Source organism: Neolamprologus brichardi, chromosome 5, assembly GCF_056152115.1.
Source record: "Neolamprologus brichardi isolate AB-2024 chromosome 5, ASM5615211v1, whole genome shotgun sequence".
Lineage (NCBI taxonomy): Eukaryota > Metazoa > Chordata > Actinopteri > Cichliformes > Cichlidae > Neolamprologus > Neolamprologus brichardi.
In genome coordinates this window covers 27,057,752-27,070,393 of record NC_142108.1, presented here as the reverse complement: position 1 = coordinate 27,070,393, position 12,642 = coordinate 27,057,752, and the positions used below count along the sequence as shown (strand labels likewise).

At 40.3% G+C, this 12,642-nt stretch overlaps 1 protein-coding gene across 1 annotated transcript in view; it reads right to left on the bottom strand.

The window, feature by feature from the left end:
* LOC102793018 (metabotropic glutamate receptor 4-like) overlaps positions 1–9,930 on the bottom strand; it is a 183,435-nt gene extending 173,505 nt beyond the window's left edge. The window contains exon 1 of the mRNA XM_006782858.2: positions 9,350–9,930. The gene's annotated coding sequence lies outside the window, so the exon portion shown is untranslated. The remainder of the gene's footprint in view (positions 1–9,349) is intronic.
* Between the last annotated feature and the right edge of the window lie 2,712 nt (positions 9,931–12,642).

Here is a 12,642-nt window from a genome sequence, read left to right as displayed (position 1 = left end):
CCAGGCATCCATTTGTAATGCAGATGACTGAACCAATAATTGAAGCCACTTTATCAACACCTGTGCTGATAAGTGATGGCTTTGTAGACAGCTGGTGCAGAAAAGGCCATAGAAGAAACAACATAAAACATGAAAATCTGCATCTACTGACATTATTTCCAGTTTTTTTCCCCCCTCACTGCGGAGAAGCAAAGAGGGTGGCTAAAAGTAGTTCATCTGCAAGACTTCATTATAGGCTGGAGTTCCCACCTCAGCTGAAAACCACTCAGCAAGCATGTCACCTTAAGTGTGTTGAATGGTTAGTCTGAGCGTTATAAAGTTTAATATACCATTCAGATTTGTTCCCATGATAAAGAGTAAATCACTTGGAGAGACATTTTATTGTACCATGAGCATCCCAACATCTGTGTGTACACTGGGGTCCTTCAGCATAAATCCTAGTGGGTTTTATTATCACTAAAATGGATCTTATTTGGTCGTCACTCCAATAGCTAGGACAAAAGAGGCATTTTAGACGTACAAAAGGAGCATTTAAACCATATGGTTTTAGATGCAATTTATTTTTTGTGCAGTTTGCTGTGAAATACAGTAACAATTAAAGAAGGCAAGCAAAATGTTGTAGCAAAGTAAATCTTGTGTGTGGGACCTATACTGAAAAACTGTAAGACACAATTCTCTTGGCTAATCTTAACAGGTTGGTAAGATTGCAACTGACAGTTAACACATGAGAGGGAGAGTGCAAGGAGAAGACAGAAACTCAATATGCAGTTATTTATAAAATTAACTTTTATCAAAGTTTAAAATGCTTTAAACATACTTAAAAGAATATTTATAAAATAGACCCATTACAACCCATTACCTATTACAGACTGTTAAATAAAAGCAATCTCAATGCACCAGTTCAAACCCAGCATTCTTGTTTATTATGTTGAAGAAAGTGATGTGAAAACATGCCTATGAATTGATTTTGTGTCTTTGCTCTCGTGTCTTCTCCATGGATGGACTCTCATTTGCCAACAAGCTGTCAATCTGATCAAGAGAGATGTGACTTACATCTTTCAGTGTTAAGTTGCATAGCAATCAAAACTTTGGGGTTTAGGCTCACATTTTAATACAAATGCATTTACTTGAAATGAAACATTTGTCATTTTGCTCTCATATCTGTTTACACCCTGGAGCGGTCTGCAATCTCTCACAGAGAGACAGATAACCATTGACACCTACTGCCACTTTAGAATCACCAATTAATCGAAAAGGTTATTTGGACTGTGGAAATAAACCGGGGTACCCAGAGTGAACCCATGCAGAGACAGGGATAACATGCAAAGCCTGCCCCTATAAGACAGCATTACTGCAGTGTAAATCCTCACTTTTGATGTTTTAATCGTGATTCTGATGACAGATATTAGTTCAAAATTGAAGAAACAATTAATGAAAATGATGAAACAATTACTAATCTGCCAAATTTATCTGAGACACATTAACTGACAGCATGTTTAATTCATTTTTTCTACTCATAGGTTCAAGTAAGTCAGTTACATGACTTTCTCCAGTGCTTTGTTGTCTTTTCCCATGTTGGCTCAAACAATATGGACATCACAGGAGATATTTCAAGTTTCTAATCAGCGCGGTGATTTTTAAACCCATGATTATAATCTTTCCCTGACCATAACAAGGTGTTCATTCTGGCCATGAGGATGAAGAAGCTATGGCCTTAACATGGCTATTTCAGCTAAAGCTGTGACCTTTTCATTAAATCTAAGTGTTTTTTTGTGCCGACCAAACCTTATCTAAAGTAAAACCACATTATTACATTTATTCATCTGGATTTCTGCAGTAAGTAGAAACAGTTTTGGAAGGCCGGTACAAAATGAGATTATACCGCAAATCAAAAGGTTTGTCTCTGTTGTTCTAGAGGACAAACAATGATTTCTGTCATAGACGATGTCAAACTTTGCAAATTAAAAAATCTGTAATGTTATTTACTAAAAAAAATAACATTAGAAAATTAAACAGTCATTTCGTAAAGTCCAAAAATCTTAGTTTTTCATTGTTTGGCTGCTTTTTCCTTCATTTTCAATCCAGAAAATTTTCAGAGGAATGTTCCTTTTTTTTCTTTTTGATAAGCTGCTTAACACTGATCTATGAATCATTCAAGCAGTGAAAAGACACCTAACTCAAGGGATAATTCAGTGTTTATGAACCAAATTTTGGAAAACTGAGCGAGTGGACAAAAGATAAAGTGCTAAAATGCTGATGAGCAAAATTTGAAAGTGGATATGGTCTTTCAGACTGGGGATTTATGCTTCAGTGGGAAATTTACATCATCCCTACACTGTAACGCAAACCCTTCTGAAACTCTCTTTAGGGCCCATACCTCAAGTGTAACCCTCCCTAAATAAGAAACTAAACGTTGGGTTGACAAAACCCACAACTGTTTGATTGGCCTGTGCTTTACCACTAATTCCTCATGTACAATATTCTATTTCTATTGTCTGGTTATTAAAAAACACCGGGACACAACCACAAGGTAATTAACATATAATGCCCCAACACAAGCTTAAATGAGGGCAACAACTGTGGTCACTTACATAAGTTACACCACAGGCTCTACAAAGCTTCCCAGCAGTCCATCTACTGTTCACCAAAGCCTCATCAGACATTGTTTCAGTAGAATTGCAGCTGTCAAGAAGTCATCGTTAAGGAAGGAAAATTGGGAGAACTTTTCCGTCCTGTGGTATGCCCAGTTACACAAAAACCTACGTTCTGGAGTAATGCAATGAAATTTCTAGATCAAATGATCGTCAGTGTACACAGAGGATGCAAGAAGAGTTTAATGCACAACCAGTAAAACACAGTCGATGCCTATAATGGTTTGGAACTGCATTTCAGACAGTGGTAGTGAGGAAAATGATCCTCAAAATTGATGGAATTATTCCTGCAGAAAGGTGCTGTCAGATTTCGATCCAATAACACCATCTAGAAAGTGTCTCATTGGCATCGTCTTTTCCACATGGCAACGATCCCAAATATACTGCCAGGGAGGTAAAAGCATATCTCGGTAGAACAATACACAGTGGCAGTTTATAAGTCATTCACTGGACTCTTTAAAGCCCATACCTCAAGTCTGTAGTCTGGTATATTTTATGACAGAAAAGAAAACAAACAAAACTAATATCCAAAGAAGAGCGTTGACTATCCTTCAGGAATTCTGGAGAAGTATTCCTGAAGAAATAAAAAGATTAAAAGAAAGCTGCCATAAGAGAGTGGTTATAGCAAAGAGTGTTCAAAAGATGGTTAGAGCAAATACTGACTCTTTTTTTGCTTAATATACTATATTTGCATGCATGTCTGCAAGTTTCAATAAACAGCTGCGCCTATTTTCCATTTTTCTAGCAAAATATAAAGAAAGTAGAAATGGTTTGAGACTTTTGCACAACACTGTAAATGGCAGAAATTCAGTTGTGCAATTAGCAGTATAAATAAAGCAGTGCATGAGATGTATGACTGTGAATCAGGTGTATGAGTAGGCAGTGATTCTTAGCATTTTCATCAAATCATAAACATTTGTTTCCTTTTGGCTGGCTAGGCAGCAGCATGTGTCCCTCATTTGCTTGGTTGCAAACCAATTTGTTATCTACAAATACCAGAGATTGGGATTTGAGGTAATGTGGTTTGTGACTTGAGCTCTATTTCTGTGGGTAGGAGCCATGCAGCCTCTTTGAAAGCTATGCCGGTCTCAACAGCGAGCAGCAAATTTCTGGAGAGAGGCCTGTTTCTGCTTAGAGCATACACGCTCCCACATCAGTGTCTGTACAAAGAAGACTTGAGTTCATGGTTTATGTGTTCTTGTGTGTTAGATGGGTAAATAAGCAACTACTGCCAAAACATTCACCTTTTGTAAGGCGATGTGTTAACAGCTTAAGCTGCCCCAAATATAGACAAAAATAATTTACTGCAGATTTAAGGGGCAACTCAGGGGGCATTTACGCCTTCTGCTTGGCTTGGGGCATTTCTGCATGGCGTTTGTATGTCCCTGTGATGTGTGGGTTTCCTTCAGTTCTTCCAGTTTCGTCCCACACTCCAAAAACAAGCGTTTGCTCCAGGTACCCCAGTTTTTCCCACAATCCCATGAGGCTTGTTTGGTTAACTGGTAATTCTAAATTGCCTAGAGGCGTGAATGCACGTCTGTTATTCTGTGTTAGCCCTGTGATGGACTAGCGACCTGTCCAGAGCGTAATCCACATTGGCCTTCCCATGACCCTGAAGTGGATACGTTTTTAAAAGATGGATGGATGATGTAAGAATTTAACGCTTTTAAAGCTTTAAAAAAAAAAAACACACATTCTAAATATAAATGATGGATTCACAACTTCAAACGTAACAGAGAGAAAAATGCACCATGAACAACCTGAAAGCTGATCATCTGAGAAGAGGGTTCGAGAAAACAAATGGGTTAGGATATTGTCTACATGCAGAGTATGAAGATTAGTGCAGAATGATCATAGTGGACTCTAGCCTCTATTGCCTCACCCACATTCAGAGGTGGAAAGAAAACTAAGCGAGCTATGTTGGCAAATTTTACTCAGGCCATTCTAGCTCAACTGAAATAAGAGCGCCTATCTATCTATGTATTGATACATATCTCTATGCCTCTGTGTATCTATCTACCACGCAAAGCACATTCAATGAGGTGAAGAAGAGCAATGAAGTAATTCTGAATAGTTTGTATGTTACCAAAGCTTCTTTTTCTATTATTTTTATTATGCGGGTGCAGTACAGGAGAAGCACTGATATCAGCAAACATTACACAATCATCCATGAATAGCAGGAAAAGAAATCACAGATGATGGTTGGGGAAAAATAGGAAGTAGAAACTCGTAACATCAGCACTGTCACAGCACTCATTCTCAGCCAAGGCTCTCATATCTGGTGTCGTTGTCATTGTCACTCCTTGAGTGAAAAAAAGAAGGAAAAAAGAAGCTTGACACAAAAGTCTGCAGCTCTCTTTTGCAGCAGCGATAATTTCATGTCAAGAAAAGAATGCATTCAGGTGCAGTCTGTTCATATGCATTATATTGGAACTGCACATGTGAGGAACAGCAGGAGGCAAATGAGGACGGGAGGTCGTTTGGATAATCGTGGAGGGACGCCAATGGGAGCTAAAGGCAGCTACGGGTGGGATGGAGCTAAGACTCAGGGAAATACTGGGACTCTTCTGTCTTTGTTCTGTGGATTTACTTGGTAAGGTGTAATTGTTGAACAACTCACTGCTGACCTATTTATTTCCTAAACTGCTGACCTAATAATAATAAAGTCAGTGACTTCATTTCCATTCTTGTTTAAGTTAAAACTCAATTAAAATCTGAACACATTCTGAAACATGAAAATGCACACAAAGGGGGGAAAAGGCTTAAGATCTGAAGAACTTTGATTTGGCCAATATTGGCAGGTAGTGGTGTTGATTGTATTTTGGGTCCCTAAAAATCTGGCATCAAATATTTGGTATTTCTCTGTAACATTAAATGAAGGTTTGGAGGGGGGAAAACACTCTGTATTTCTATTATATGTCCACCTACTTCATCTGCTCCGGCTACAGCTTTTGCTTTACACACTGTTTCTCTACAGGCTTTGTTTCAAAGAATGGCTTTTGATGACAGCCACAGAAGAAGAGTTACAATGCTACAGTCATTTCCAGAAAATATAGACCTGCAGGTGCAAGGATACAACAAGCTCTCCAACAACTTCTCGAACATGTGATTGTGTCTATGATCTTGGCTCTCCTTTACTCCAAATGCACTATTTTTCCACCACTGCCTTTTGGTCTGTCGAGGCCACTTATGGAGGAAGTAAAAGTGAAAGTGAAGAAGTGACACCTTTCCTCTTCTGTGATGTAGGTCCAGTGTTCCCTGTATGACTGTTGAACACTCTTGCACGAAGGAGCTACTCCTGTTTTTTTTGGCAGATACAAAATCTCACATGGTTTTCCAACTAATACTGGAAAAAGGGTTTCAAATGTAAAAAAACAAAAACAAAACTAATTTTGGCTACTTATGCACACAGCAAATAATAAAATGGGTCCAAAAACAGTTTATTTTTAGTTTAACTTCAGTGGCTGGGTGCTTTTGTTATCAATATCAAGTCTTATTTCGTTCATCTATCATTTATTTATTTATGACTGGCATGTTCATATCTAGATTAATGTGCAATATGATATAAAGTAAAAAAAAATTGATCGAACAAAAGGACTCCAGCATGTAGGAAACATTAAATGGGCTTGAGGAAAGGTGAATGTAACTCGATGACAGATTCGCAGGCAGGAGGCAAGATGCTCTCGAACCCTAGTGTAAGATAATGTGCATAATCCACTGCAGGGATGTTAAGTGCACTCATTTCACACTCCATTTCACACAACGCTGCCCTAGGAAGAATCTGTGTGTATGATGACTCAGGAAATACACAACATCACTCTTCTGCATCTTTCTCGTGTTGTTTCTCTCCATTGTTAATAATCTGGAGTCAAATCACTTCTCCACGCTATTGTAGAATAAATTATGTGTCAGGAATGTAATAAGTACCAAAGCCATGTTATGCATGAAATACACACGAGTTAATGGAAGCCAGCGTTTCCTCAAAAATTACTTCAAAAGATGCATTATGGACATTAAAACGGTCTAATTTCCACCTGTGGCTTTATTCAGAATTTACAATCTAACACACAATTGAAATGGTACCACCTAAAGGGAAAACAGTGTCTGTTCATATATATATGATAGCCTGTTATGAGGATAAACATTTCATTTCCATCCATCAGCCCTAAGTGTGGGAATCTCCATCACTGCTGTCAGAAGTCCATTAAAATAGCTTGCTCATCATATATACACTACCTTAAATATGATATGAAATTAGTCCATTAATTAATAGTGTGTACAAAATGAAACATTTTAGCACACTATAAATGTATAATGCATGTAAAAATAAAAAACTGTCCTTAGAGAGATAAAATTGAGTCCACTAATTGCAGGGAGTTTAAGTGAAAAGCTGACAAATTCTCAACTATGAGAATGGCCATAGTGTTTCTTAATGCACTGAGAGAAAATATTCTGAGTATCTATGAAAGCATGCTTACATAATGTGAATGCAACACGAGGGCATAAATCAGTGCAGGGATTTTTAACTTGGCTGTTTTAGTTCACACACTTATCCGTATATTTAGTCATCTGTTTCATTTCACATTAAACGACTTACTATTTATTTCACATATAAAATGCCGTGTTTGTACTGTAGCCAAGTTTCCCATATCCCTCCAATCTTTATTATGGAATTGTTTGGAAAACCTCCCTGGTGAGCAGATGGTGCCTGCCGGGAGGAGAATAAAGCTAAAACCTGGGCTCTATACACTGCACACACATTTCCCCATTTCCAGAGCAAGCTTTTGTAAAAGGGAACAACAGAGGTCTAGTGGGAATTTAACCATGGGTCTGTTTTGGAAAACACGTTTGTTTATTGGAGCCTTTCTCTATGCAGCAGCTACAGTAAACACCGTGGATACTGGAGACTGGAGAAGAGCATCAAGCCCCCACTTGCTGGAATAATTTCAATCACTTTGATCATCATGGTTTCCACCATGAATGCGATGTGTTCATTATTTGACCCCTTTGTCAACGGAACAAAAAGACAGAGAAGCATTTGAATTTACTGGGAAAGCTTATCTGCGTATGCTGGTGAATTCTGTATTATTAAGCAGAGAATGAGGCAATGCTACAGTATGTTCTTATGGCTGCTTACGCTCTCGTCCACACTGTATTGAAGAGAACTTAGCAGCAGGCAAACCAGGGGTCTTACGCTGAGTCTGCACTTGCTAAACTAACTCAGAGGACACGATAAGCCAGGCAAAGCTTGGAAAAGTAAATCTGAGGCTGTTTGAATAAGCCCTGCACCTCTCTGTCAGCTACAATCAGCGCACAGAGTATTCGTCCCAATCTCTCTCTGGGGGAGATTTCTTAAGCACGCTTTGTTGCTAGATCCAGGTAGGCTATCAGTCACTGCAGTAGTGAAGAACATGTCAACAAGAATAACCCCAACATAAGACATAAAATCCTCATGGGACCTCTGAGGCTGGACTAGAACAAATTAAAAAATCTCTCTTTTGCTGAGTCACTCTCTTTAGATAATTACCCACTGATATGAAGAGCATTTCCCCACTTGGCTGTAAGTTCAGAGGGAATGCAGACAATGGCATATTTGGCCGTAATCATAGCAGCCCCCCACCATCAATTGAAGCTAAGAGAGTAAGATAGCACAGAGCTAATCTTTGGCTCAACAAAAAGGCCCGAGAGGCCAACACAAAATGGAAGCAGTATTAAAAAAATTTGCTCCTGGCATGAACCTTCACTGCCTCTCCAAGCCCTTTATTAAAAGGCCAACAACAGACAAAAACTGTGCAGGTAAATCAAGCTTAATATGCATCCCTAATAACCAGGGAAAAAAGCCTTAAAGTGCAGCCCATGCATGCCTAAATAATCTATTAAAGTTTGCTCTGGGGTATAGTACAGCAGCAGTCTCACATCAGCTGGTCTACTACTGTCTCCACTCTCCCTGCCACTGCCAGGAGGCTGCACATCTGCACAGCACAGTGACTGACAGTCGATGGTTCACACACCGTTTACCCCACCCCCGACACACTCTCTCGAAACACCACCCAGCCGGGGTGCTCCCCTACGTGACTCAACTTGTTTCAGGGCTGAGAGGGAGACACTGGGGGAGAGGTGGGGATGAGACAAATGTGGGGGAGCTGGGAACGATGAAGCGGTTGTTTGCATGCTGTTGTGTTGCTGCCTTTCAGAGTTAAACTGGGTTTTGCTTGAATTGAAGAGAGGATTTATCCATGGTTTCGGTCTAATCTGCGCTTTCAAAGCTGCAACTATATTTATATTAAAACCCCGCAGCTCCAGTAGTTTCGATATTGAGTCATTCTTTTATCATATTTTTGCGAGACTTCAGGCGCCTCTGCAGCGCAGCGAGATAGGGCTCCACACAAAACGCTGCGCCTTAACGCGTAAAAACAATCAATGCACTTACAGTCCAGGGCGTTGCACTCCTTTTTACAGCCAGCACATATCTTTACTTTTCTAAACTACAACCGTGTGAATCATCAATTGAAGTATTATACAGCTCTGAAATGTACATGATAAATGTTTTGTGTGCACCCCCAGATATCTATCATGGGTCCTCGTTGCCAGCGCTCTGCGTTCGCACTAGTTAGTATCAAGTAATTTTAAGTCACGACGTTAACAAACATTTGATTGTCATAGATGGCCCATTTTGCGGTTCGGGCGGCTGTTCTTACCCCTTTCTCCTGTCCACGAAGAAGCCTTTCATAAGAAGTGACCCATATCCACGGCAAAATCACATCTTGTTGGGCGCATCAATTTGTAGAGAGAAGATTTCCCGAGCTTCAAAAAAAGCGTCTAAACATTCTTTCTCAATAGTATCCAGCGGGAATGTACACTCGTTTGGAGGCTCCGTCAATCTCCCCAAATCATTTCGAGCGCTGTCCTCGGAAAAGTGGCGCTGAAAGTCTCAAGTCCTAACTTTAGGCTGTGTGCGAAGGGAAAATAAAAGACACGTCCAGTAGAGCTACTCACTAATACAGCTCCTGCGAAAAGCGGATCTGATTTTTACGGGATAAAAGAGCGGAGAAGCGCATATCCCACACCCGAGGCGAGAGCACTTTCTCATTGACAGAGGGAAGACTACATGCGCCCCTTGCACTGGATGTGAATGATGTTAAATGCATCGCAGCACACCGCCTTTATCAGGAAAGAAATGCACCATCAGTGAACGACGGGGAGAAAAGGTGTGAATGTCCGATTAAAGCATATAAAGCTACCAGCGCTTTGGCTGGAGTGTGACATACAGGCTGTGCATCAATTTGTTTAATTTTAACGTCCATTCGGCCGCCTGCTGCTTCAGCCCTCAGCACACCCAGACCTCAGTGTCGAGGATTGTGTTTATCTTCGTCTATATAGTGAGCAACAAGAAACACAGAAAACCACCCTGTCTACCCCTACTGCCAGTCAAATCTGATTTAGTTGATATTTTTGTTTGTTTGCTTGTTTGTTTGTTTGTTTTTTTAATAAAATATCTCAGTATTGAAGTTGTAAGGCTCATTTCACGCGTACCAAATCATTTTGGACTAATTAAACAAGTCACAACAATTCTGTTTTATCCGACAGATATTTTTCTGTCAAATATAATGAATTCCTGTGACTGTGAGATCGCTTGCAATCAATGCAATTTTCACGGCGACAGCAGCAGAGATGATATAAATGATTCAAATGTGACGTTTTGGGGTCGGCTCGCACGTTACAGGTGCTGTTGCGCAGCCTATGCAGTATGTTGGATCTCAAAGGTTTGGGATGCTGTGCGTAGACCATGACGAAGATATCAAGTCCAATCACCGAGTGAGAAAACTCAATCTAGATACTGTGTGTGTGTGTGTGTGTTGTGTGTCCGTGTGCGTGTTTCCCTGACTGACAGCAGCCACGCTCTGCAGCACATTTATGAAATTATGTCCAAGGGCATGCCAATATATGTCCCAGATTATCCAGCAAAAATGCGAGAAATTAGTTTTAAACTAGGCATGGGATGTTATTATTTGAGACTTGAATGCGATTGATGCACCCATTTTTTGGCTATTAACCTTCAAACGTCTAACGTGTGCTGTGAAGTGACAAAGGACTTCCTCATCGATCAGTTCAACGGTGGCATCGGTGCATCTTGCAGTCCTGATTGATTAATTTTCCAAGATGTCCAATAGGAGGCTCCCGGTGATTATTTGGCCTTTGCCTCGAGTATATGCGCAGCTGCTCTTTCTGCCTCCCTGATCACAGGGCAGGGGGGGGGTGGAGGCTTTCACAGGTCTGAGTGGGTCACACCTGTGGACTGTTGGACGTACTCCACCACATCAAGGGAAGGTAGAAGGGATTGTGCCTGTATAGGGAGAGAGAGAGAGACTTGGAGGCTGAGGCAGTGGGGGTCCTTAGTGGTGGTGGTGTGTGTGTGTGAGTGTGTGCGCGTGTGTGTCATGTCTCTCAGAGCCTTGGAGGCAGCTTAGCCTCTGAATATTCATCCACACCTCTGCTGAAGCAAATTCCAGCTACATGCCTAGACTGAGTGAAAGTCTTGTGAGCTGTAGTGGGACCTTGTAAGTCGTGCAAAAAATAAGAAAAGAAAAAAAAAAACACAGATCTAACTTGTGCACATTATTGAACAGAGTGTTTTACATCTTTTTATTACTCCACAAAGCATTGACTCCCTTCCATCTGTCAGCTCCTCAAACCGGTGTTCTATTTCTGTTTAGCATAGTTGGCATAATAAGTGAATTATTTAGCTGTGGAGAATGGCTACAAAAGTTATTTCCACCAGGAGACCCATTTCTGCTTTGCTTTCTGCTGCAGTAGACCGGGTCTTGTCGAACGTGCTTGCTCTGAGGATAACATGTTATGGAACTGAGTCCTCCCAATCCCCTCTGCGCAAGACAACTCTGGAGAATTACTTGTTTCAATTAGCTATGGGGCGGAGAGAATTTAAGCCATGTTAATTCCAGTCACTAGTGAAAATCCCAGTCAAAGAGACTAGCCACTCAAGCATAATCGCCTTCCCCCAGACATCTCTCATTTCATGGATCCATTAGGGAAATTAATCAAAATGTAAATTGTGAGGTCACTTTATTGACGGTGTTCAGTAAAGGCCAAAACTTCACTACTTGATTTAGAGGAATCCTCTTCTTATGACAACTCCGAGTGTCCGAGTGTTGCTTTTGCCCATTCACTCATTCAGTGATCTAGATAATTTGGCTTTAAATAGCTGTTTTTTTCTTCTTAATAACAAAAGCTGGATTAATCTCAGTGAGGATGAGCTGCTTTAAAAGTTTTCAAAGACAAATGATGATGTGTGGAAGAATAAGGAGGAGGAGATGACACAGATGCTCCCCATTCAAATAAATAATCTAATTGTTGGAACAGAATCTGATGTTTGTGTCACATCTTTTCATCAGCGTCTGTGTCATCGAATATTGAACTCTGAGGACATACAGACTGTTCGCTAACATCTGATTATCTAAAATTGAGACTGTCTGACACGCCCACAAGTGGCAAGACAAAGGAATGAGTCAGTTTGTCACTCTGGTTTAAAGCAATTTTTTGCAACGAAATGGTGAAACAGGCCAGCCGGGGCAGACAGACAAGCCATATGCTTTATGTGAGTGAAATATTTTTGTCGAGATACTGGCTGGCTGACAGTTGTCGCAGCTGTAACCTTTGAACTCCAAGAGCCTTTTTTATATAAGAGACTGGCTGCAGTCCAAATTGGCCGAGGATGTGCACACAGAAAAACAGATTTGATCTGTAGATTACCACGAAACACTTAGACAGCTGCATTAGATTACTGCATGTATAGAGATGCCTTGTGAGTAATAGAAAATACAGTTAATAAGAGTGTTTTAGCATAGATCAAGAAACAGTGGCCAAAAATACCAAAGCCATCAAAGCTATAAAAATACAGAGCAGTGCTGTCTGTAGGTTTAGTGATGTTGCTTTCTCTGTCTTTTGATGACTCTTTAGCTCTTTATTAAAGTAA